This window comes from Phacochoerus africanus, chromosome 2, assembly GCF_016906955.1.
Source record: "Phacochoerus africanus isolate WHEZ1 chromosome 2, ROS_Pafr_v1, whole genome shotgun sequence".
Taxonomy (NCBI): Eukaryota; Metazoa; Chordata; class Mammalia; order Artiodactyla; family Suidae; genus Phacochoerus; species Phacochoerus africanus.
The window spans coordinates 21,126,224-21,153,173 of record NC_062545.1 but is presented as its reverse complement, the minus strand read 5'-3'; the positions used below and the strand labels follow the sequence as shown (position 1 = coordinate 21,153,173).

General features: G+C 42.7%; 1 protein-coding gene across 1 annotated transcript in view; it reads left to right on the top strand.

Annotated features, from left to right (window-relative positions):
• Window positions 1-13,792: 13,792 nt before the first annotated feature.
• The window catches only part of STX11 (syntaxin 11), a 31,063-nt gene continuing 17,905 nt past the window's right edge, over window positions 13,793-26,950 (top strand). Inside the window, exon 1 of the mRNA XM_047770014.1 lies at window positions 13,793-13,909. The gene's annotated coding sequence lies outside the window, so the exon portion shown is untranslated. The remainder of the gene's footprint in view (window positions 13,910-26,950) is intronic.

Sequence of the window (26,950 nt, the reverse complement as noted above, 5' to 3'; positions counted from 1 at the left end):
GATATAAATCCAAAGGAAATGAAAACAAGATATTGAAGATATATCTGCACTCTCATGTTTACTGCAGTATTACTCATGGTAGCCAGGCTATGGAAACAATCTAAGTGCCCATCAACAGATAAATGGATAAGGAATATGTAAATACATATTTATATTTATATTTATTCAACCATGAGAAAGAAAGAAATCCTGCCATTTGCAGAAACATGGATGGAACTTGAGGGCATTGGGCACTATGCTAAGTGAAATAATCCAGATACAGAAAGGCAATTACTGCATTGTATCTCTTATACTTGTAATCTTAAAAAATAAATAAATAAAGATCAAGCAGAAACAAAGAGTAGAAAATGGGCAGAAGGTCTAAATAGACATTTCTTCAAAGAAGACATACAGATGACCAAAAAACACATGAAAAGATGCTCAACATCACTAATTATTAGAGAAATGAAAACCAAAACTACTATGAGGTACCACCTTACACCAGCCTATGAATGGCCACCATCAAAACTATTGTGATGGGAGTTTCTGTCATGGCTTAGTGGTTAACAAATCTGATGAGGAACCATGAGGTTGCAGGTTCGATTCCTGGCCTTGCTCAGTGGGTTAGGGATCTGGCGTTGCTATGAGCTGTTGGTGTAGGTCGAAGACTCAACTTGGATCCTGCGCTGCTGTGGCTCGGGGGTAGGCCGGTGGCTACATCTCTGATTCAACCCCTAGCCTGGGAACCTCCATATGCCTCAGGAGTGGTCCTAGAAATGGCAAAAAGACCAAAAAAAAAACCCCCCAAAATTATTGTGGTGGAGGCCATTCATGAACTGCTAGGAATGGCCACCATCAAAAAGTCTACAAACAATAAGTGCTGGAGAGAGTGTAGAGAAAAGGGAACCCTGTTACACTGTAGGTGGGAATGCAGCCACTATGGAAAACAGTATGGAGTTTCCTCAAAAAACTAAAAATAGAACTACCATATGATCTAGCAATCCCACACCCAGGCAGATATCCCGAGAAAATCATAATTTGAAAAGATACATGCACCCTAATGTTCACTACAGCACTATTTACAATAGGTAAGACATGGAAGCAACCTGAATGTCCACTGACAGAGGAAGGGATAAAGAAGATGTGGTACATATATACAATGGAATATTACTGCGCCATAAAAAGAATGGAATAATGCCATTTGCAGCAACATAGATGCACCTAGAAATTATTATACTAAGTGATGTTAGAGAGTGAAAGAAAAACATCACATGATATCACTTACATGTTGAATCTTTAAAAAAGAATGCAAATGAACTTATTTGCAGAACAGAAATAGACTCACAGATTTTAAAAATTTATGGTGAGGGAGAGGGAGGGACTGGGGGTTTGGGATAGGCATATGCACACTAAGGCATATGGGATGATTGGCTAACAGGGACTGGCTGTATAGAACAGAGAACTCTACCCAATATTCTGTAATAATCTATATGGGAAAAGAATCTGAAAGAGGATAGATGTGTGTACATGGCTAACTGAATCACTTTGTTGTATAGCAGGAATGATCACAATCCTGCAAATCAACTGTACTTCAACAAAACTTTAAAAAATGAAAAAAAATGAAAAAAAAAAAAAAAGAACAGAGAGTAGAAAGTGGTTGTCAGGACCTGCAGGTTGGGGAAAATAAGGAAAGGCTGGTAAAAGGCTACGAACTTCAGGTTCTAAGATAAATGAAGTCTGAGGATTTCATGTAAAAAATGGTGACTACAGTTGATAACGTTATACAGTTGATCTTTGTACAACACAGGTTTGAACTTCATGAGTCCACTTATACACTTTTTTTTTTTCCCCGATAAAACGCATACTACACGATTTGTGGGTCGTCAAATAGTAGATGTGGAACTACAGATACACCTGATTGTCTACTGTGCCCCTAACCACCATGTTGTTCAAGTGTCAATTGTGTCATATGATTGAAATTTGCTGAGAGAATAAAACTTGAATGATCTCACCCCACCAAAAAAAGATAAATATGTGAGATGACTGATGTTAGATAACTAAATGGTAAGAAAAAAAAAAACTTTTCACAAGATATACATATATCAAATCACCACTATTGCATACTTTAAATTTCTTACAATGTTGTCAATTATACCTCAGTAAAGCTGAAAAAAAATTGTGATGATGATTCAAGATGAATGCATAGTTTAAAAGGAAAAATCATAGCATTAACCAGGAGGATCATTCAAATGAGTATTGTTTCCAAAATAAAGAGAGTTGTAGAGATAAGCGAAATAGAAAATATCCCATTGCACCTTTCTACTTTTGGAACAAACATTCATGGTTTTGCTTCATCAAAAAGCATTAAATTGATGTAGTTTTATATTATATTGCATTATATTATATTATAGTATAGCATATTAATTTATTTATTTTGTCTTTTTAAGGCTGCACCTGCAGCATATGGTGGATCCCAGCCTAGGGGTGGAATTGGAGCTGCAGCTGCTGGCCTACGTCACAACACAGCAATGCCAGATCCAAGCCACATCTGTAACCTATACCACAGCTCACGGCAACACCAGATCCTTAACCCACTAAGCAAAGCCAGGAATCGAACCTTTCATCCTCATGGATACTAGTCAGGTTCGTTTCCACTGAGCCGTGACAGGAACTTCAGATGTTGTTTATTTTAATATTATTAATTTTATATTTGTAATGTGTAGATTGGCTTGGATCTGGTTTGGTTTCTAGATTATAGTTTTTTAAAGAGTCTGTAGTCATAAGGCATTTATGCCATGTTTATGTAAGGTACCTTGTACTTACATTCAGGTAAATTGTCAACACTTGGTACCATATAATCTGTTTCTCTTGAAGAGGGGTGTACTCATTACTTAAGTTGGAGAGATAATGTACTAGGACCATGAAAGAAACAAGGTATGAATAGATTATGTCCAGCACCCATATTTGCACTGTAATCAATTATAAGTTTCAATCTGCATGAGGGCATTTGTTTTATAAATGTTTCTTTGTGACTAGGGATGTTGAGTTGTGGCAAAAGTTCCTGTTTCATAATTCACCTTTGCCATCATCAACTTGTAGAAAAGAGGGTTTCCAGAAATCAAATAGAGCAGGCTGCTTTCAACACCCAGTGAGGCAAGGCCGTGCCACCTCCTACCAAGGATCACACAAGGGCACGTCCATAAGGCAAGGAGCTGGAGACCAAGAAGAACATCTGTCGACTTCTCAGAGTTCTTCTCAACAAGATCATCATTCCAAGAGCAGATACACTCAGGGAAAGACTGTCCATTGAATCTGTGAGTTCACTGCTCACACTTCTGTTTCTACTGTATCTATTTTGACTGTATCGCTTTTTACTAAATTCATCTTTAAAACATTCATTTGAAACATGTTTATTTTTGGGGGTGCCAATAGGGTACTTTTAAATTTCCTTTGGGTCCTGGAAGAAGGCTGGTTGTGACCCATGAACTCATAGGAATTATAAGCCATCTCTGAAGAAGGAATCAGAGTGTGTTAAAGGGAAAAATAAGTGGAATAAAGACATGGAGCTGCAGCAAGGGGATGGAATGGATGAAGAAGAAAAAGAGAAGAAAACCATGTCTCCATCCCAAAGTAAGGCTTTTTTTGCTGTAGAAATATAAAGTTTATAAATGGATAGCACACATTCTTCTAAATGAACAAAACATGGATGTAAAAAAAACTGGTTAGTCTACTGGTGAAAGCTACACTTTTGAGAACTAATTTAAGTATTCAAATGCAAAAGCAGTAGGCTTATGACTAAATAGTATCTGTAAAAGGCATGACTTATTTGTTACATTCTGTTTGTGCTTTTTCTGTTTCACTTTTATCAGTTCCGCAGGACAGGGCTATGGTGCAAAAAAGGGTTTACCAAAAGTGAGTATTAAGCAACAGTCTCATCCTAAAATACTTTCGCAAGTTGTTATGCAAAATCTCGGTTGCATTAAGAGCTATTAAACAGATCCATTATACTATTTCTAGACCAGATTTTTTTTTTTTTTAGCCCATTCTCTTTCACAGCATATGTTCTATCGGTATGCATAGAGTAGCCAATACATGTTAAACTTCAGGCCCCTTGCAATAAATACGCCACTATGTCAGAGGAAAGTTTTCATTTCACGGCAATTTGGGTTAAAATAAAAATATAATAGTATAATTTCAGGAACTGTAGGCAGGGATAAAATTTAACTAATACCAAAATAGTACCATTTCCATCCTCATTTTTTACCCCTTCTTGTGTACCATGCACAGAAAAATAAGCTTCCTGAACAAGAGGTTTGCTTTTCTCTGAGAGTTCTCTGTTGCATTCTTTTTTGTTGTTAGCAATTTTTCTAAGCTTACTGCGATGTTGACATTGCTTTCTGAATGCAGGTAACCAAATGAAATAAATCATTGGCTTTGGAACATTCTTAGCTTTTGGTTCTTCTCTAGTCTTTAATGTTGCTCTTAGATGCTGTATTGGTCGTTAAAAACATAGCTTTTCATGTTGGACACTAGGATTTGAATCTAGGGTCCTTTGCTTCTTGGTGCTGGGACAGTGGACTGAAGATTTTAAGGCTCATTTCCTCCTTTGTCAAATGCGGGTGAGTTGTGCATACCTTGTACATTCGTGATGCAAATCAAACAAGATAATATATGAAAATGTTAACACAGTGCTTGGCACATTGTAACCAAATGATAAGTGTTGGTTATCTTTGATAAGAGTATTAGCATTATGGGGTTTATTTATTTATTTTTTAATGATCTGCTGTCTGCTAATAATTGTACGTTTAAATTGTGAGCTTCAAAGGTATTTTAATCTGGTTGGGCTACACGCCAGGCAAAGATACTCAGACTGGGTGGCTTATAAACAACAGAAATTTATTTCTCACAGTTTCAGAGGCTGGGAAATCTAAGATCAAGGTGCCGACGAATTTGGTGTCTGGTGAGAGCCCGCTTCCTGGTTCACAGATGGCTATCTTCTTCCTATGTCCCCACACAGCAGAAGGGGCCAAAGAGCTTTCTGGGGCCTCTTCTACGAGGGCACTAATCCAGCTCTTGAGGGCTCCAACCTTCATGACTGAATCACCTCCCAAGGCTCCATCTTTCAATACCACTGCACTGGGGACCAGGTTTTAACGCAAGGATTTTAGGGGGACAGAAACACTCCATATTTTAGGAAAGGGTTAGAAACTGTGTTCTCTGGTAAGCTGTGTATATTGAAAAATGATAGCTTGTTTCAAGTACTGAGGTAACGAGTTACGCACAAGCCTTTGGAAACCTTAAAAATTTACCTATTTACTTTATAAAACCTTATTTCTATATTTACATAAATTACATTTTGCGGACTGAAGCTATACGCAAAATGATTTTCATGTGAACCTGAGAAGATCTTTTTAGTCTGAGCGTACCAGAGAAAATTTCATATTGTATGGCATACCACCTTGTTTCTTCAAAAAAGCTAACCAATGGATTTAAATAAGATGAAAATATCATCAGGGAAGATTTCCGTAGACTCGAAGTATAAACGTTCAAGAGCTGGCTTCCCTTTAAGGATGCTGCCTGTGTTAGAGTCTCCTTGTGAAACAGAAGGTACATTCAAATTAGAATAATTCAAGGAAGGTTTATGAATAAGGGCACTATTTTAAAGGTGTTAGGCAGGTGGGAACCATAGTACCCCAGGCTTGAGACTCATGAGTAGAGAGAGGGGTCTGGAACCAAGACAGAGAGAATCATGTAGAACAGGACACTTTAGAGGAACAGGGACCTGATCCTGAGAGACACAGACAGCCTTTCTGTTGGGAATAAATTTCCTGACCTCACATCCCCTGCTTCTGCTCTCCTGTACGAGCTCCCTACTGTCCAAGCCCAAGGGGAGCCAAAGGACCTAGGAGCCTATTATAAACCATTCAGCTCAACCTCCCAGGGTTGAGATCAGGACAGAAGGTGGTAGAAAGCAGATGTGAAGGCACAAACGGAAGATCTCTGCACATGTGCTGACATGATAAAATCCAGAATTCATTTTTTTTTTGTCTTTTTGCCTTTTCTTGAGCCGCTCCGGTGGCATATGGAGGTTCCCAGGCTAGGGGTCTAATTGGAGCTATAGCTGCCGGTCTACGCCAGAGCCACAGCAACGCGGGATCCGAGCTGCGTCTGCGACCTACACCACAGCTCACGGCAATGCCAGCTTCCTAACCCACTGAGCAACGGCAGGGATCAAACCCGCAACCTCATGGTTCCTAGTCAGATTCGTTAACCACTGAGCCACGACGGGAACTCCCAGAATTCATTTTTTGGCTTATATTCACAGTGGCATATATTCATAAAATAGAGTTGATGCTTTATAAATAGACAAGATCCTTACAGGAATTTTAAAGCTACTTTTTCAACATTTAGATAAAAGAACATAGCTTAAATTCCATGTTCTGTTTAAAAAAAAAAAAGTGGAGTTCCCATTGTGGCACAGCAGGTTAAGAATCTGACATAATGTCTATGAGGCTGTGGGTTTGATTCCTGGCCAGGGACTTTCCACATGCCTAGGGCCCGGCCAAAAAAAAAAAAAAGTCTTTTTAAGTTATATCGGTGCCAGGGACTTATTCCTAAATCTTGTTATGCCTGGGTATCACGCTCCAAAAGTGCTCCATCAGTGCCTTGAGCCCCCCCAAGTTCCACTCAAGGCTTACTTTGGTCATTCGCTCACTCATCATTTAATAAGTATTTACTGAGAATCTCTGAGTCCTAATTATTGTATGAGGCTTTGGGTAAAAAGTAGTAAGTGGAATAGACACAATCTCCACTGTGAATCTGAGAATGTTTTTCAAAACCTAGGGTTTAGCAGATAAGTGTTTCAAAGGATGTAAAAAACGATCTAAATAGTTAAGTTTGTGTTCATAAAGGTGCCATCAAGAGCAAGAGAACCACATGATTCTTAACCTATTGCACCACAGGGGGAACTAAAAAGAAGGATGTTTATCTTAAATTTTAAGCTGTCCAGTTCTGGAAAAGCTTATCCAAATATAGCCCATGATACAAAGCAGAAGTGGCCACCAGGATCCAGAAAGTGCTGTCCAAAGAACTGTGCAATAATGGGAATGTTCTATTCTGCACTTTCAATTATATTGGCCACTAATAACTCCTAGTTACGGTGGCTATTACACAACTGAAATGTCACCAATAAGACTGGGGAACTGAATTTAAAAATTTGCTTGACTTTAAATTAATTTCCACTTAATTAGCCCCATGGGGCCAGAATTAAGACCAAATGAGATGTGAGAGGTGGGGCTTGCTGAATACAAACTGATTCATTTAATCTCATTTCCCTTGTGTACAGGGTTAATAACAGTTCTTCATTTACTCACACAACATCCTGTGCCCAACAGGGTGTTAAAAAGCGAGGAAATCAAAGATAGGGTATGTGAAAATATCAAAGGTGAACAAGGAGGTGGAAAATTGGGAACCCTTGTGCCTTGCTGTATGAATGCAAAGTAGTGCAGCTGCCGTAATGACCCCAGAAAAAAATCACACATAGAATCACTATACAATCCAGTAATTCCACTTCTGGGTATATGCTCCAGAAAAATGAAAGCAAAGACAGAAAGAAGAATATTATTCAGGCTTAAAAGGAAGAAGATTCTGACACATGCTATAGCATCCATAAACCTCGGAGCCATTATGCTGAGTGAAACAATCCACTTATAAAAGGACAAACGTATGATGTTTCCTTATTTAAAGTATCTAGAGTAGTCAATTTCACAGAGACGGAAGGTAGAGCGGTAGTTGCCAGGGGCTGGGAGAGAAGGAATGAGGAGATAGTGTTTAATGGGCACAGAGTTGTCACCTGGGGAAGATGAAAAAATTCTGGAACTAGATGGTGAAGGTTGTACAACTATGTGAATGTACTTAACACAACAGAACTTCACACAATAAAATGGCTACCATGATCAATTTTGTGCCACATCTATTTTATCACAATGTTTAAAAGATAGGTTAGGAATTCCCATCATGGCTCAGTGGTTAATGAATCCGACTAGGAACCATGAGGCTGCGGGTTCGATCCCTGGCCTCGCTCAGTGGGTTAAGGATCTGGCATTGCCATGAGCTGTGGTGTAGGTCGAAGACGCAGCTTGGATCCTGTGTTGCTGTGGCTCTGGTGTAGGCTGATGGCTACAGCTCCGATTAGACCCCTCGCCTGGGAACCTCCATATGCTGTGGGAGCAGCCCTAGAAAGAATGCAAAAAGAAAAAAAAAGATAGGTTGAACAAATGTCCTCAAATAATTGGAAAACTAGTGTGAAAAAGAGAAATGGCAGCTGGTGATTACTACATGGTGTGACAATATAAAGTGACTGTAGATGACTTTCCAACCCTGAGATTCAATGGGCTTATGAGCCCTTCAAATGAGGGATGGCAGGAGTACACAGAATGATGTATACAGGATACCAGGGACGAGCCTTTATGTGGTGCCTACATGCCTCTTCAAGGGTTTGCCCTGCTTTATCTGGCCTTTACCCTAAAGTCCACATGGCTCAAAAAACTCCAAACTGGAAGTACGAGTCAAGCTCTCCAGAAACATGTCTAAAACATAGATGACATACCTGGGAGCCTAAACAAGGTGTTCCGGTCAACTGCTGAGAAGACAAGTCAGTCTAGACCTTGCCAATATCAATATCTGCATCCCTTCATAGTCCACTCTCTGATAACTAACTTGTATTTTTTCCAACTGAATCTCTCTAACTCCCCAGCTGCAGAAATGTCTTGATACCCAGGGATCTCCAGTCCCTTAACCTAATATCTTTTTACATGGCCTCAAGAGCATCACTCATGCCTCTCTCCTCTCCTTATTCGGTTCACTTTTTTTTCTCTCTCTCTCTCTCTTTAGGGCTGCACCTGGAGCATACGGAAGTTCCCAGGCTAGGGGTCAAATTGGAGCTGCAGCTGCCGGCCTACACCAGAGCCACAGCAACACCACATCTGAGCCACATCTTCGACCTACCCCACAGCTCACGGCAACGCTGGATCCTTAACTCACTGAGTGAGGCCAAGGATTGAACATGCATCCTCATGGATACTAGGGCTCATTACCCACTGAGCCACAACAGGGACGCTTACTCGGTTTAGATGCCTTGGTCCTTCATTATTACCACTCCCTTGCACAGACCCTCAACACTCTTTTTCCTCTCTCCTCTACCATACACACCTGGAAGCTTCAAACTCTGGTTATACCTGACTTCTACCTGCTTTTATTGGTGCCCAAGTAGGCAAATGAGGCTCTTGAAAACACACAACTATATCAACTGGCCTCCCTTTATAGTCATGATCCCTGACTTCAAATGAACTCTCAGTGCTACTCAACAATCTGATTATATTTTCAAAGTCCATCTGCTCTCTCCCTGTCCCAAGATGCTATTTTTCTTTTCTTTTCTTCTTTTTTTTTTTTTTTGTCTTTTCTTGAGCCACTCCCGCGGCATATGGAGGTTCCCAGGCTAGGGATCTAATTGGAGCTGTAGCCACCGGCCTACACCAGAGCCACTGCAACATGGGATCCGAGCCGCGTCTGCGACCTACACCACAGCTCACGGCAACGCTGGATCCTTAACCCACTGAGCGAGGCCAGGGATCAAACCCGCAACCTCATGGTTCCTAGTCGGATTCGTTAACCACTGTGCCATAACAGGAACTCCCCAAGAAGCTATTTTTTTACTTTATCCTTTCTTCTTAAACTTTCTCTTCCTCCTCACTCTCAGTCAATGGCCTTGCCTCTTCATTGATAACACATGTTCCTTTTTCCACATTTAACCGGCTTCTGTGCTCATACATTCTGCTTCCTCCTCCACCATCAGGGAAGAACCTCATCTTCTATTGAAGCCCAGCTTCCCATCTGTGCTTTGGATCCCATCTCTGCCCATGTACTCAAGAGCACTGCTCCAGCAATTATCCCTTTTCTCCTCTGCACTGTCATTTCTTCCTTCCCTTTTGGCTCATGCCCGAGAGCATACAAATATGTGTATCATCTAATTAAAACAAAAACATTTTCCTTTGACCATACATATCCTTCCAGCTACTGCCTCCACCCCTCTACCTCCATTTACTCTTCTGTTCTCTCTGGGCTCCACAGAAGCTTTGGTCACCACATACCACCAAAGACTTCTTATCAAGTCCGCCACTGACCTCCATATGACTAAGCCTCTTGCTCTGTTTTCAACCGTAATTCTATCCACAGCATTTGATAGAGATGAACACTCTTGAAACATTTTTTCATTTGGCTTCTGGAACATCACTTTTGGTCAGTTTATCTCCTATGTCATTGATTATACCTTCTCATGTCCCTCCCTTTCCTGTTCTTCATCTTCCTGACCTCTGAAATTTGAAATGCTCCAGGACTTATATTTCAGACATCTAAATTCTATTGACACACCATCTACATGCTGAAGACTTCCAGATTGAAACCATCATCCCAGACTCATCTGTCCCACTGCCTTCTTGACTACTCCACAACTTCAAACTTAAGGAGTCCAAAATGGAACTCTTGGAGTTCTCGTGGTGGCTCAGTGGTTAACGTTTCCGATTAGGAACCATGAGGTTGTGGGTTCGATCCCTGGCCTCGCTCAGTGGGTTAAGGATCCGGCGTTGCCATGAGCTGTGGTGTAGGTCGCAGATGAGGTTCGGATCCCGAGTTGCTGTGGCCCTGGCGTAGGCCGGCAGCTACAGCTCCAATTAGACCCCTAGCCTGGGAACCTCCACATGCTGCAGGAGCGGCCCTAAAAGGACAAAAAGACAAAAAGCAAAAAAAACAAAAAACAAAATGGAACTCTTAATCCCTACAACCCTCCCCTCAGACCCCACAACTTGCTTCCCAGGCAGTCTTCCCCATCTTAGCATAAGGAAACTCTTTTCTCTGGTTGCTCCAAGGAAAAACCTTGACTCCTCTTTCTTTCTCACACCCTACATCCAATTAATCAGCCAGTCCTGTCAAGCCCCTCCTTGGGAACATACCCAGAACTTGCCCGTTTCTCTCTCACCAGCTCCACTGCCATGGCTTTGTGTCAGTCAGGGTTTTCCAGAAAAACAGAAACACTAAGAGATGCATCTCTCTATATCTATATTGAGAGACATTTATTATAAGGAATTGGCTCACCTGGTTCTGGAGGCTGAGAAGTCCCAAGACTGCAGGTGGTAAGCTGGAGACCCAGGGAAGCTGGTAGTATAATTGCAGCATAAGTCCAAGGGCCTGATAAGCAGGAGAGCAAATGGTATAAGTTCCAGTTTGAGGTCGATTTCAAAGTCAGGAGGAAACTGATGTCCCCGCACAAAGACATTCAGGCCTAGGGAGAACGGATTCTCCCTTACCCTGCCTTTTGTTCTATTCAGCCCTTCAAGAGATTGAATGCAGCTCCCTCAAACTGGGAGGGCAATCTACTTTAGTCAGTCTGTGGATTCAAAGGTTAATCTCATCTGGAAACACCCTCACAGACACTCCCAGAATGATGTTTCACCAAATACCCAGGCAGCTCAGACCCACTCAAGTTGACACATAAAATTAACCATCACAGCTTTCTAACTGGCTGACCTAACTTCCATTCTTCTCTCTTAATCTATCCTTAACACGACAGTGGATTGTGGGGGAAAAAAGCCACATTAGGTCACTCCTCTGCTAAAAACTTTTCAACATCTTCCCTTCTCAACCAAAGTAAATTAAAAACTACCACGGAGAGTTCCCATTGCAGCTCAGCGGGTTACCAACCCGACTAGCATCCATGAGGAAGGAGGACTCCTGGCCTCGCTCAGTGGGTTAAGGATCCCATGTTGCTTTGGCTGTGGCTGTGGCCAGCAGCTGCAGCTCTGATTCAACCCCTAGCCCGAGAACTTCCCTATGCTGCAGGTGCAGCCCTAAAAAGCAAAAAACAAAACTATCATGACTACCAAGGTCCTACATGCTCTCTTCCCCTCCCAGCCCCACCACCTATCATCCTTCCCCACTCATTCTGTTCCACCCACACTCCAAGAAGCCAAGCACACACGCTCCTGCCTCAGGGCCTTTACAGTGGCGGCGGATCCCTCATCTTGAAAAGTACCTAACCCAGATGTGGCTTCCTCCATATTGCTTCCTCCCTCAATGGCTTTGGTAGAGGCCTTTGCAATAAACATATTTTCTTCAGTTTATTATAGCACCCCTCCCTCATCTCTCTTATTTTGCTTTACTTTTAAAATAAACTTTATTTTTTTAGAATGTTCTTAGATTTACACCTAAATCTATACACCTCATTCTCCATACACCTCATTCTCCTGCGCCCCTATTATTACATCAAACAATTAGTATGGTACGTCATCACAGCTGATGAACTAGTCTTGACTTTATTAATAATGAATATCCATACTTGATTCAGAGCTCCTTAGTTTTTACTTAAAGGCCTTTTTCTGTCCCAGGATCCCATCCAGGACACCACATAATTTAGTTGTTGGGTCTCTTTAAGATTCTCTATGCTGTGGCGGTTTTCCAGACTTTGTTTTTGCTGACATTGACAGCTTTGAGAAATGCTGGTCGGGTATTTTGTAAAATGTCCCATTATTTGAATTTGTCTGAAGTTTTTCTCATGCGGGTATAGCCTTTTTTGGGGGGAGGGGGAGGCTACAGAATAAAAGGCCATTTTCATCATATCACATCAAGACCACATACCATAAATGTGATCTATTACTGTGAACGCTGACCTTGATCACCTGGCTGAGGGGTGTTTTTCAGATGTCTCCATCATAAATACTCTTTCCCCCCTATTCCATGCTGTACTTTTGGGGAGAAAGTCACTACAAGGAGCGTATGCTTATGGAGTGGGAAGTTAGGCTTCTACTCCTTGAGGGTGAAGTATCCACATAAGTTATTAGCAATTCTTGTGGATGAGAGTTTTAGCTCCACCACTTAACGTATGCGACCATTTATATCATTATGGACTTGCGGGCTGTTTTCCGTTTTTCTTTTTCGGTTTGTTTTCACTTTGGGTTGTAATCGCATACTACTTTATTTTGTTGTTCAAACTGTTCCAGCTTTGGCGTGGGAGCTCTTTCAGTTGGCGCATGCATTTCTTTGACTTTCTCCATCAAGGTGGGCATTCCCCTCCACCCACCCCAACCTCCTTTTTTGAGCACTTCCTAACTTTTAAGCCTCAGCCTTATTTTTCAAGACACTTACCACTAATTTCCCATGACATACACTTTATGTTTATCCTTCCTCACTAGAGTGCCATTGAGGGCACCACGTAGGATCCTCAGCACTGCCGTAGACGCTGGCTTGGTTCTGAATGAACGAATGAATGAATGAACCAGGCTGGTGTTTAAAACTCACTGGAAAGGGATGAGTCCAGGTGGGTTCGGGGAAAACCGTGCTCAGCCTCGGTGTGACCGGCAGCCTCCTTGCCGGCCGCCTGCAGGGTCTCCGCAGGTGCAGAGCGCACCGCAGGCGTTCGCAGTCACCTCCACACTCAGAACCACGCGGGAAACGCACTGGGCCGGCCTGCAAACGTCACCAGCGCGGCGGGGATCCCCCGGGAAAGTCCGGCGCCTTTGGGCCGCCCCCCCTGCGAGGAGGAGGGGGGCTAGGGAACGAGGGGAAGGGCCTCGGGGGCGCCCCTGCCCACAGTATCCGGCAGCGGGGGGAGGCAGAGAAGGTCCGCCCGGTTCCCCGCAGTCCCGAGCGCAGGCAATTTCGGTGGGGCGGGGCGGGGCCGTCGTCCCGGGGCGGGGTCAGGTCCCCAGCTGTGGGCTCTTCCGACACCCAAGGGCTGGGCGGGCGCCCAGATGCGGTGGCGGCGGCGCGGAGCTCGGGTGGCGGCGGAGGAGCCGCGGGAGGCGCCGGGAGTCAATCCACAGATTTCCTTCCCCGCCTGGCGTCCAGCGCGGGACGGGCGCCCACGGGAGAGGACTTCTCGGTGCGTGTTCTTGTCCTTGGGTCTCTTTGTCTTTCCTTCACCGCGGGACTCGCCCGGCTAGGCTGGGCGCTGAGAGCTGCGGGGATGTGGCAGCGGGACGGGCTAGCTTGCTCGCGGTCACAAGGGATGCCTGAGGGGGGATGTCGGGTCTCTCGCCGCCTCTCGGGGGAACACGGCATTTGGGTTTCTAACAGGGAGGAGTGCTTGTTTCTTCTGCCAATGGGCAAGGGAATGCGCAGAGAAATAATCTCCGGGATACCTGTTGATAGGCTTCCCTTATTCAGTAGCCACCTAAGATTGCTTTTGTATTTGAGTCAAAAAGGCTGAGGTGGTTTTTTGTTTGTTTTTTAAAACCGTGGGAGCATTACTTCGTTTTGATCACCTCTTCACTTCCTATTAGGTTGCACTTTCTCAAAAATACCAGAATGGGGACTTCTTGACTTGCACTTGACAGTATGACTCAGGATCCAGGAAATACGGAGACTTGTTACCGCCTTGAAATATTTCACACTCTTCCAAGCCCATATAAGACTTTGGTTTATTTATTTGTTTTAGAGAATGGAGACAAGAGGTAGTGGCAGCGCCTAGGAGCGCCACACCGCCGGAGAGGGAATTCTAGACTTGGCTGACAGCAGCTGAGATCTGTATTACTTCCTGTGGTTCTCACACACTTGTTTAAGCCATTTCTCAGCAAAGGGAGGAGCTGTTATTTCCAAACGGGTATCCAAAAATGAGTCACTGGGCTGCTCTCTTAATTGTGAGACTTTGTTAATGAACGTTTGAAACGTGAGGTCTGCTCTGGCTGTATTAAAATAAGATTAAGATGTGAAATGCAGGCACTGCTAAACTGGGGCTGTGGTGTAGGAAGTAACAGTTCAAAGTTTTCAGTTTCCAAAAGCGCCTGACGGTACAGCTTAGCAGCTAGGGTCAGTAGGCTGATGTAAGATAACGAAGAAAATCATGCGCTTTGCCACAGAGGCCCCAGGGAAAATTAATTTCATTATTCAATAACTGGTTTACTACTTTTTACTAGAACGGTGTGATGGAAACATGTCATGTTACATAGTGACTGTATATCACTCAGAGTCAAAATCTTTTGGACAGTTTGTTTATAGTATATTAGTGCCACATGAATAATTTTGAAGATGGTGGATATAATTGGAGCTAAGAAACATAAATGTTTAAGCTGAGAGGTCCCACTGCAGCTGAGGAGTAGCTCTTAGAAAGGGATGGTACACTATCTCATCATGATTGGAACTGAGTTCAGCCCAGCAAACAGTTATCAGGTACCTGTTCTGTGCCACCTTCCCCAAGCTCTGGTTATACAACTGTGAAGAAGATGGGATTTTGCTGCCAAGCCCCTGAAGAGTGGTGTGGAAGGCTGGTAAATCCACCGGAAAATCCACTAGAAGGAGATAAGTATATTGATAAATCTATGCCCACAGTAGAGCCTCTGTCCCAATATGCCTGTAGATCTGGGATTTTGAATGAAGTGGGTCATCCTCGTTGCTGGAAGAACAAGAAAGATTTGAGTTTAATCATCAACTTGTCTTTGCAGGCAGCGCATCGAGCTTATTCAGTGAGCATTTCATTCAAAAAGTGGTTTAAAAATATATTAATTAGGAGTTCTTGTTGTGGCTCAGGGGGTTAAGAACCCAACTAGTATCCATGAGGATGAGCATTTGATCCCTCAGTGGGTTAATGATCTGGCATTGCCCGAGCTGCAGTGCATGTCGTAGATGCAACTCAGATCTCTTGTTGCTATGGCTGTGGTGTAGGCAGGCAGCTGAAGCTCCAATTTGACCCTTAGCAGGGGATCTTCCATATGCTGCAGGTGTGGGCCTAGTGAAAAAAAAAAAAAAAAAAAAAAGGAAAAAATACATTAATTAGAAAGGCATTCTTTTTAAAGATTTTGAATTAAGCATATTTTACATTATCTAATAATCATGTAAAAATAAACCCAGCCCCAGAGTTCCTGTTGTGGTGCAGCAGAAATGAATCTGACTAGGAACCAGGAGGTTGGGGGTTTGATCCCTCGCCTCACTCAGTGGGTTAAAGATCCAGCATTGTGGTAAGCTGTGGTGTAGGTCACAGACATGGCTCGGATCTGGGGTTGCTGTGGCTCTGATGTAGGCCAGGGGCTACAGCTCTGATTAGACCCCTCGCCTGGGAACCTCCATATGCCACAGGTGTGGCCCTAAAAAAGACCAAAAGACCAATAAATAAATAAACCCAGCCTGTTATTACCCCTAGACCATCAAAGGCACTTTCAGTTGCCTTTTAAAAAACCAATAGAGTGACTAATGAATGGCTTACAATGTTATAACACCATATTTAAGCAACTTTCTGATCCTTGTTTTTATAGTTTGAATCAGTCTTTTCTAATACATGATATCTGCATGACTCAAAATATCACAGTTTACTGTTGGGACTGAAATCTGTTGAGGTGCTTTTGGACCTGATGCCAAAACACATTCAGTTTCTCCAGTTCCATAATACATCCAACGGGTGAGGGAAACAATGCTAAATGTGAGACACCTTTACCTTCATCTCACAATTACGTTTTCTATGAGAAAGGGTTGAGTGTGATCTTCATTGTCGTACTCCCTGAACTTGGCACGAGCTTGTTGTGATAAGTGTTAGGAAGTATTTACTGATGAAATAATGACCCTTAATGTAAGAGGAGGCATTGTCAGGTGGATGGAGGGACAGAGGACCAACCCCGCAGAAGGACCAGCTTGTGTGGGGTGGACACCCACTGGGGAGAGGGTTGGAGGGACGGGTTGGGCCAGATGCCAGGTAGGCGCTCTGAGATTGTCCTGTAAAGGACTTGAAGCAGGTGAATGATATTGTCAGATACATGTTTTGAAATGATAGAGATTGGACAAGAGCAGCACTGGCCTTAGGGAGACACAGAGGAGACGGTTTGTAATGCTCAAGGTGAGAAATTAAAGAAGGCTTGAGTCAAGCAGGGAGGGTGAGGAATGGAAAAGAGGGGAGAAGCTGCAGATGTTTCGTAGCTGGAACCTGGCCCCAGAACCCAGGAGTGGGCAGTGAGGGAAAGGAAGGAGGCTGAGATGACCCCCACATTTCTAGTTAATGACTAAGGATAGGAACATAAACGGAAGACTAGGCTTGGTTTCGGCGATAATGAGGAGCTCACACAGAGTCTGGTATATGGTCAGTGGGCGTGAAAATGTTTGGAATGCATAGTAGCTAAAATTTATCGAAGGCTTATAATGTTCAGGCATTATCTTAGGCTCATTATGTGAATCAAGTCTTTTACTCTTTATTGCAGTCGTGTGAGATAGGTACTATCATTAACTGCTTTGACTGAAGAAGAAAGTGCCGTGTTAGTAATTGTCAGAGCCAAGATTTGATCCTGAGCATCTTTCTTTAGAGTTTGCATTTTTTTTTTCTTTTTATGGCCGCACCTGCAGCATATGGAAGTTTCTGGGTTAGGGGTTGAATCGGAGCTGCAGCTGTCAGCCACAGCCACAGCAATGCCAGATCATAGCCACACCTGGGACCTAGGGTGCAGTTTGTGGCAACGCTGGATCCTTAACTCACCAAGTGAGGCCAGGGATGGAACTCACATCCTCATGGACATTATGTGGATGCTGAGCCACAATGGGAACTCCTAGAGCTTGCATTCTTTTTTTTTTTTTTTTTGTCTTTTTGCCATTTCTTGGGCCTCTCCTGCAGCATATGGAGGTTCCCAGGCTAGGGGTCAAATCAGAGCTGTAGCTACACCAGAGCCACAGCAACATGGGATCCGAGCCGCGTCTGCGAGCTACACCACAGTTCACGGCAACGCCGGATCCTTAACCCACTGAGCGAGGCCAGGGATCGAACCCGCAACCTCATGGTTCCTAGTCGGAAGGTTCCCAGAGCTTTAACAACTGTCCTCAGAGCTGTCTCCGTTACCACCTTCCCAAGCAGTAGATACTCAGTGCATTGGGTTTCTCAGATGCATTCAGTGTTTCACTGCTAAGATCTGCGGTATCCCTCCCATGGGGAAGCAGAAAGGCTGGCCGAAGGTATTAATCTACAGAGCAGGTATGAAGGTGGAAGTCGTGCTACCAGATGCAGGCAGGGCCATAACAACTCCAGGTCTTAACACTCCTGGTTTGTGATCTGCCTTCTAGGGCCTGTTTTGTTCAGGTTTCACCCAGAACCAGGTACTTACCAGCCCCTCCTGCCTCCAACTTCCAGAATCTTTGTAAGTGAAGCTGGCCCTGCCATGTTCCCAGTTTTCTTGATTTCAGGGGGGCAAAATGATTCAAGTTTCCTGGGCTCACTCATTTTCATCTGCAGATCGATTCCTTTGATCCTGATAAAAGTACTTTTTTGACTAACATCCCCGCCTCCCCACATCTGACCCCATCTCTTCACTCTTCCCATTGTTTCATGATTCAGCCTACTTTGGTTTGGAACAATACTCTGATTTTTGTTCAGTAAGGAGGGTCTGATTCTCTTTTCCTCAGAGGCCTCTACTTTGGACCATGTAAGGATTAGAGACACTGAATGAATGTTGTGCCCAAATGAATCGGCAGACTCAAAGTCTGAAGTTTTAAAACATTCAAATGTCTAATAAATCTTGAAGTTCTGAAATGATTTCTCCACACATGAAGAAAAGGTTTCATTCAGCATTTCTTTCGATTTATCAGGAAATCTAGATATTTATAGTGGCCCATTACATGAGACTGACATCAAGCCTTCTGGGATGATCCAGCTCACATGTTTACCCTTGGTCTGAATTCCTATGTTCCCGTCTGTAATTTACTCAGTGCTCAGAGAACGAGAAAGGGAAGGGCTCTGGTTAATATTTCACGTGGGTTTGTCTTGCCTCCTCATTTTAACTGTGGTTTCCCTGAGAGCGGAGAATTGCTAGAGTTAGGGGCTCTGGTAGGTCTTTAAACTCCTCCCAGTTCTAACTATTCTGTGACTTTTGCTGATAAGGATGCCACCTGGCAGAGGAAGTCATTTGCCGGTCACTCCTTCTGCGTCTGTGGACACCAGCCATTATTTGTATACCTCATTCAAATTCTTAGTAAGGCTCAATCGTTTGGTATTTTTAATAGGGAGAAGTCTTAGGATTGGTAATTTATAGCTATCCTTCTTGAGCAAATTAAATGTTTTCAATTCATTTTTGTACTTTTTTTTTTTTTTCCTTTCTAGTGGCTGCCGTATCAAGGTTATCCAGAAAATACAAATTTGCTTAGAAAAGTGTTCCCCATTTTGTATATATAACTGTTTTTACTTGTTTTTTTTTCCTGTCCAAAGATATAAAATGACATTTCATTGGTCATTGCATAACTCGTTGGGGGATAACGGAAATTCCAAATTTTCAGAGTAGTGGAAATAGCCCTGCTATTATTGTCATATGGAAAAAAAAACATGAACAAGGATTGTGCTCACTTCTGTTTCAGTTTCAGGTTGCAGCAATGCATGTCACACCTCCTCATTTTGTTTCTAATGTTCTATCATGTGCCTGGGCGTATTGATTTTTGACACAAACCTGATGATTTGAGATAAAGCAGGACACAGTGTGTGAGCTGAGTTGTGTAATGTTGGTAGCTCTCCCACGTCTTCGCCCCCTCTTCCCTGATTATCACATGGGAAACCAGCAGAGAGTGATGTCAGCTGCCAAGAAGATACAGCTCTGCATTACTTACAAAGTACTCTCTGTAAGTTTCTCTTTTAATTCTCATAAGAGCCTGGCAAAACGGAAATAATAAGCCTCATTATTATTTTATTTATTTTTACTTTTTGTCTTTTTGCCATTTCTTGGGCTGTTACCGAGGCACATGGAGGTTCCCAGGCTAGGGGTCTAATTGGAGCTGTAGCCACCGGCCTACGCCACAGCCACAGCCACATCAGATCTGAGCAGTGTCTGTGACCTACACCACAGCTCACAGCAACGCCAGATCCTTAACCCACTGAGCAAGGGCAGGAATCGAACCCGCAACCTCATGGTTCCTAGTCGAATTCATTAACCACTGCGCTACGACGGGAACTCCGTCTCATTATTGTTGTCTGTACTCAGATTCTAAAGATGAGGAAGGCAATCTTGGGAGAGACTAAGGGACTGCCCATCATTACCCAAGAAGCAAGGTGCAGAGGCCACTACACTGTGCTGTCACTTTTTTACTCTAACAGGCAAGTTGAGTCCTTAGGTCAAGTTCCCTGGAAATAACCTCTGAGATTTGCATAGAAGAAGTTTACTGGGAGATGCTCTAGGAACAACGCTTGGCAGGAGAGGGGACCACAAAGTTCTGCAGAGGGAGGAACTAACTGCAGTGCTTGCTCAAGGGTGGTCTCCACAGTGGGGGACTTTGGAGATGGGATGGCCCCTTCAGAATTGTTCTGTCACCTCAAAGCAAGGGTGCTGGCCATTGTATCCCTCACATCAGCTCGTCACTGGATGTGGGGCATCCAGGCAGCAGTTCCTGGAGCTGGGAACCTTTAGCAGCCAACATTCCTGGCAGCTGGGGGGAACAAGGCCTTGGTCCCAGCGTGGATATGCATGTCACATCCCCTACTACATTTCTGTGGACGAGAGCATTTTGCTGTACGAGGGTCTTGCTGTGTGTTTCTAACTCAGACCACTGCCCTGCTGAGTGGAGGCCAGAAAGCTGGCATCTTGTCCAAGCCCCTTAAGGATTTTGACTAAAAGACCAGAGAGTGAGAAAACAATAGGCTTAATCCTGTGAAGTTAGGAGCAAAAGAGTCAGGTGAGGATAGGCCAGGATAAGTGGTAGGTGCCTAATAAAGAAGGCTAACCAAATACTCAGGCTGTCCAGACCACAACAGAAGTGTAATCAATGCCTGCTGGTCTTTGCTATAATTCTAGGCTTTACCAGTGGTAAACAATTTTGCAATGTTAGGCTACATTTTCTCTCTCTTCTCTCCCTCCTCCTCTCTCCCTGTTTCCTAAGCCTTGGAAAGGCCCAGTACCAATCTAATGCATCTCAAAGTGTAGCCAAGAGATTATAAGATCAGATTTGCCTTGTATATTTTAAAACATTCCCCAAAACAAACAAACAACAACAAAAAGAAAACAGAAAGGAAAGTCCAGGTCTACATTCAAGATCCACTAGAATGGAATCTTTAAAAGTGGAGCCCAAGGAGTTCCTGCAGTGGCGCAGCAGAAACAAATCTGACTAGGAACCCATGAGGTTGCAGGTTCAATCCCTGGCCTTGCTCAGTGGGTTAAGGATCCGGCATTGCCATGAGCTGTGGTGTAGTTTGCAGACGTGGCTCAGATCTGATGTGGCTGTGGCTGTGGCTGTGGCTGTGGCTGGCAGCTGTAGCTCTGACTGGACCCTAGCCTGGGAACTTCCATATGCTGCCAGTGTGGCCCTAAAAAGCAAACAAAACAAAAAAAAAAATGGAGCCCAAGAATTGACATTTTCAACACATTTTCCCCAGATGATTTTGATCCATGCTACAGTTAAGAATAATTGCCTTAAAAAAAAAAAAAAAAAAGAATCATGCCTTGAACCCTTCTACCTTGATGGTGACCAAGTCTGCTGGGATTTTCTTGAGTAGCGAGAAGCCAGGGGCACTATGGACGGAGGAGCACCTGCACCTTAACCCTGCAGACTTGATATAGTGACACTCATCCCTTGAATTTATAGCATGTTCCTGGTGTCACCAAATGAGGGCCTGTCCCAAATCCCTTGGTGGGCTTCCAATCAGGACTGCTGGGGAGAGAGGGGGGAGGGGGGAGGGGAAGGGAGGGAGGGAAAGACTACTTCTGACTTGGCTTTTTAAGATCTTGATAACTGGAGGGGAGATGCCAAATTCCTGGAACAGTTGTAGTAAAACGTGGAGAAGGGAATTCTTGTATTTATAGGAATCAGTAAACTTTCCAGGAGAATAAGAAAGTTCCAGAAAATCTCATGCCAGATGAAGCTCTGAGGTGCTGTCCTAAAGCTTTAAATGGGAGTTCCTGTTGTGGCTCAGTGGTAACAAACGTGATTAGTCTCCATGAGGATTCGGGTTTGATCCTGGCCTTGCTCAGTGAGTTAAGGATCTGGCATTGTGGTGAGCTGTGGCGTAGGCCGGGTGGCTACTGCTCTGATTCCACCCCTAGCCTAGGAACTTCCATATGCTGTGGGTACAGCCCTAAAATGACAAAAAAAAAAAAAAAAAGCTTTGAATGACCACCTAATAGGATGAGACCAATAACTATGACAAGAAAATGTATTATCTGATGCTTTGAAATAAGGAATAATTATTTTTTTTTCAAAGGGAAAAACGCTGATTTTGAATCAGGCCATTGTAGGAAATATCAGTCCCCTAAAGAATAATCTGATGAGCTCCTAGGACATTTTGATATGTTTTGTTCACTCCTGCAGCAGCAAATACTCGAGTTCCTCCACGATCAATGCTTCATGCCTTTGGCTCAAGTTATCTCCGCCTGGCCCCTTCCCCGTTCCTTGTTCAGCTAACTCCAGTTAAACTGTTTAGAATCAGGTCAGATACCATCCTCTCCAGGAAGCCTTCCCTTCCTGTCATTCAGCTGAGTTTGCCATCTTCCGCTGAGCTCAGAGAACACACCCATGCATCCCCCTCTCCCTACAGTTATTATCATTATCCTCCCTGCCAGCCCGTAATCACCTTGAGAGCAAGGATTGTCTACTTTGTGTACAAGAGACCTCGCCTCCTAAAAAATGATTGAAAGAAATACCACTCTAGCAAGCATAATTATTCAACAGATATTTCTTGAGGCCCTCCTATTAGCTGGACCTGCTGGGGTGCATAACAAACACAACAAGCCAGTCCCCGACCCCATGGAGCTTATTGGCAAGCAGAGAAAATAGGCAGTAAAACAATGCACAATAGGATATGATGAATATTAGGAAAGAGGAAGGATCAGAAAGTGTGAGATCATGGAGCTTATCACCCAGCCTGGTCTGTAAGGTCAGAGAGAGAATCCCATTCTCATGAAACATAATTTATATAAATACAGAAGCTAGGAGCCTGGCTTTTGTTTAAGACAAGAGACAGAGACCCCTTTTTAAACAAAGGAAGACCTTTTGGTCTATCTAGTTCAAAACTGACCAATCCTTCATGCTTTTGTGTGTGTGTGTGTGTATACGTGTGTGTACAGTATGTGAGCACACACACTGGCAAAGAGAGAACAAGAAACTAACTCCTTCGTTTAATGAATACAATAGATAGCAAGGAACAGAAAAGGGAGTTTCAGTGCATCTCATTCAGTGTCCCATTGCTAGAAGGTGATTTGTTAGTGTTTTATTTTATTTTTGGCTGCACTTGTGGCACGTGGAAGTTCCTGGCGAGGGACTGATCTGAGCTGCAGCTGCAACCTACACCACAGCTGCAGCAACATAGGATCCTTAATTCACTGTCCCACAGCAGGAACTCCTGATTTGTTAATATTTTAATATGTAATGTACAGTAAAGGAATATGAACTTAAAGCTCTGAAAATCATGAGCTTACAGTACGGCTTTTTAAGAGTTAATTTTAAGACACTGAGGACTGTGGCCTAGGTGGCTGCTTGATAGCTTTGCTGTTGGGTCTTGCTGTAGACCAAGGTTGAGGTACCTTTGTCAGAGGTCAGTGTCTGCTCTGACCTCATTTTTCCACTTTGCTTTCTTGGCCCTGCTATGCCTCCTCTACCTGGCTGGGTCCTTTTGTTCCTTTTATGGACATTTCTTGCTCTTTGATTATTTCTGTACCTGCTTATTTCTCCCCATACATTTTAAAACTTAGTTGAGGGCAGAGATTGGGACTTGATTTTTTTAATCTCTGAATCTCCTGCAACTCTTCTACTGCAATTTATTTATGTTTATTACATTAAATAAATAAGTAACCTTAAATGTAGTATCTGAATTAAGAGACCATCCTAGGGTTAAAAAAGTAACCCGATTGGTTCTCTACTAAGAACCTATTTCTTGACTAACCCAATGTCACAAAGCAAATAACTTATGAATGTCTAATAAGAATACTATCCATTTGGCTGACTGCAGGGAAGGGAGGATTAAGTCATCATGGATCAGCTTTTATTAGATGCAGATGGGAGTGTAGAATGCTCTGCTGTGTCTCATTTAAGTCAACTTAAATACATCCGCACCATTCAGCATCTTAAAACAACAGTGATTCTAAAAAACTGAATGAAAGACTATAGTGCAAGTGAAAATATAACTCGGGTCTGAAGTGTGATTTTTAAGCGAATGGACATGTGATGCCTTGTGATGACCATTTGCCATGTTTTCTTACGTCTTTCCTCTCGTGTTTTGGCATATTCCTTGGTTTATTACAAGTATAACTTAATCTATGTTCTAATTTTTTTCTTTTACTATAAATATTGTATATAGGGAGTATATGAATGGTGAGAAAATAATTCTAAACATTTGTTCTTACACTTTCTATTTTGTGTAGTTTGAGCTTGGTTTATTGCTGAAGTGTAGGTGGGTAATGAATTTAGCCATTGTGAAACCAATTGAGTGTTTCTCAAAATTAGTTCAACTTTTATATTTTCATTGAGAATGAGAATTTTTAAATAAAAGCCTATGGTGGTGAAATGAAATATTTTCTCCTTTTGAAAAATGGAGAACTCTTTAGAGGATGATGCTTATTCTTTAAAGACTCAAAATTATAGTAGTACCAACTCATCTGAAAAGATTAACAGTTGGTAGAAGAAAATTCCATGTGGTCAGCATAATTTTGTTGTTTAATTAGAAAATCTCGGGGTTCCCGTTGTGGCGCAGTGGTTAACGAATCCGACTAGGAACCATGAGGTTGCGGGTTCGGTCCCTGCCCTTGCTCAGTGGGTTAACGATCTGGCGTTGCCGTGAGCTGTGGTGTAGGTTGCAGACGCGGCTCGGATCCCGAGTTGCTGTGGCTCTGGCGTAGGCCGGCGGCTACAGCTCCGATTCGACCCCTGGCCTGGGAACCTCCACATGCCGCGGGTGCGGACCAAGAAATAGCAACAACTCCAACGACAAAAAAAAAAAAAAAAAGAAAATCTCTCAAGTTATTAGCTGCTCTCTGCTGAAACTTAGACTGCCACAGACATTTTTTCCTTTCTGTTGAGGTCCAGATACCTACACCTACCACTGACAGCAGCATAAACACAATAAGTATTTTCAGTTAATTCTTCAACCTAGTCTTAGTAACTAAACCATAGATAAACCATGTATACTGATTTTTTAACTCATTTCTATTAATAAGACTAAATTGGTATCTTATCTTTAATTAGTATTTATTCGCTAAAGAACAGATACTATCATTTTATATTTTTAGTGAGAATATTTTATCTCCTGTGATTGTCTTCCTATATATTTTCTTCAATATATTTTGTCATGTTATTTTCTTATCAGTTGAGGTTGTTCACATAATATTGTGCACCTACCTAATGTCTATTATGTTTTGTGCAAATATTTTCTTCTAATCTCTTGATTTAATTTTTTTTTTTCCTATTTTGACTGCCACACAGCATATGGAGTTCCCAGGCCAGGAGGCAGATCCCAGCCACAGTTTCGACCTACATTGCAGCTGTGGTAACACCAGATCCTTTAACCCACTGGGCTGGAATGGGGATCGAACCTGTGTCCTGGTGCTGGAGAAACACTGCCAATCCCAGGTGCCACAGTGGGAACTCCTCTTGATTTAATTTTATTATTTGTTATTATTTTTGTGGCATAAGGATTTTGAATTTTACAGACTCAATTTGGATATCTTTGAGATTTTTCCACAGCCTCAAAGCCCATAGAAAGTTATCCTTATCCCCAGAGTACTGATAAATAATATTCAACCTTATTTTCTACTAGTGTTTCTGTTATTGGTTTTCGCACTTTTAATTCCTTGATGTTCCAGAGGTACATTATGGAGTCTACAGTAAGGATTAGAGCGAAATAAATTCTTGCTAGTCAATTACATTAGTCTGGTTGCTTAAACTTTTTCCTCCCTATTATTATTATTTTTTTTTTTTACTTTTTGCTGTACCTGCAGCATGTGGAAGTTCCTGGGCCAAAGATTGAACCTACCCATAATTTCGACCTACACTACAGCTGCAAGGAAAAAAAAAAATCCTTGATTATATATTTTTTGGCCATGTCCAAAGCATGTGGAAGTTCCTGGGCCAGGGATCAAAACCAAGCCACAGCAGTGACAACACTGAATCCTTAACCACTAGGTCACCAGGGAACTGCATGATTGTATTTTGATGATTATGAAAATGCTCATCACAGCTGAGCCATGTATTACATCCTGATTATTTTCCTGTAACTACAATATTTTTTTTTTTTTGCTTTCCTAGAAGTTAATTGGTTTTTGTTGTTGTTTAGTTGGTTTTTTCTTTTTTTTACGGCCACACCTGCGGCACATGGAAGTTCTCTAGCCAGGAGCACAACTGGAGCTGCCACTGTTGGCCTACACCACAGCCACAGCAACGCCAGATCCAAGCTGCATCCTCGACCTACATCACAGCTTGTGGCAACAATGGATCCTTAACCCACCTACTCACAAACGCTATGTTGGGTTCTTAACCTGCTAAGCCACAACAGGAATTCCTAGTTAATTTACATTCACAACCTACGCAACCCCAAATTGTCTAAATCTCCCCTCAAGCAGTTTCAACCCATCAGGAATTCCATCAGTTTCATCTTTCTGAAGAAATCTCTTCCTCATTCTACTCACCTAGTGTAGACTGAGGATCTTTTCAGCCAGGTCATAGCTGTCATCCTGGAATCTCCCTTTGCCTTCATCCTGGGGTGCCTTTGCCTTGCTTCTCTGTTAGCACTCGTGTTAGGGTCCTTTATATTGTATCTCTTCTGCTTCACTTATTCATTTATTTCTGCTTCCTTATTTTGTTGGAATGCATCCCCCAGCTTCTTCCTAAGAAAGAGAACACAGGAGATAAAAAAAAAATTTGAGACTTTATAGATCTGAAATGTCTTTATTCTACCTTCCCATTTGACTGATGGTTTGACTGAATTCTGAGAAGAAACGACATATTCCTCAAAAAATTTAAAAGGCGTTGTTCCACTAGTTTTAAGTGTTTTGAT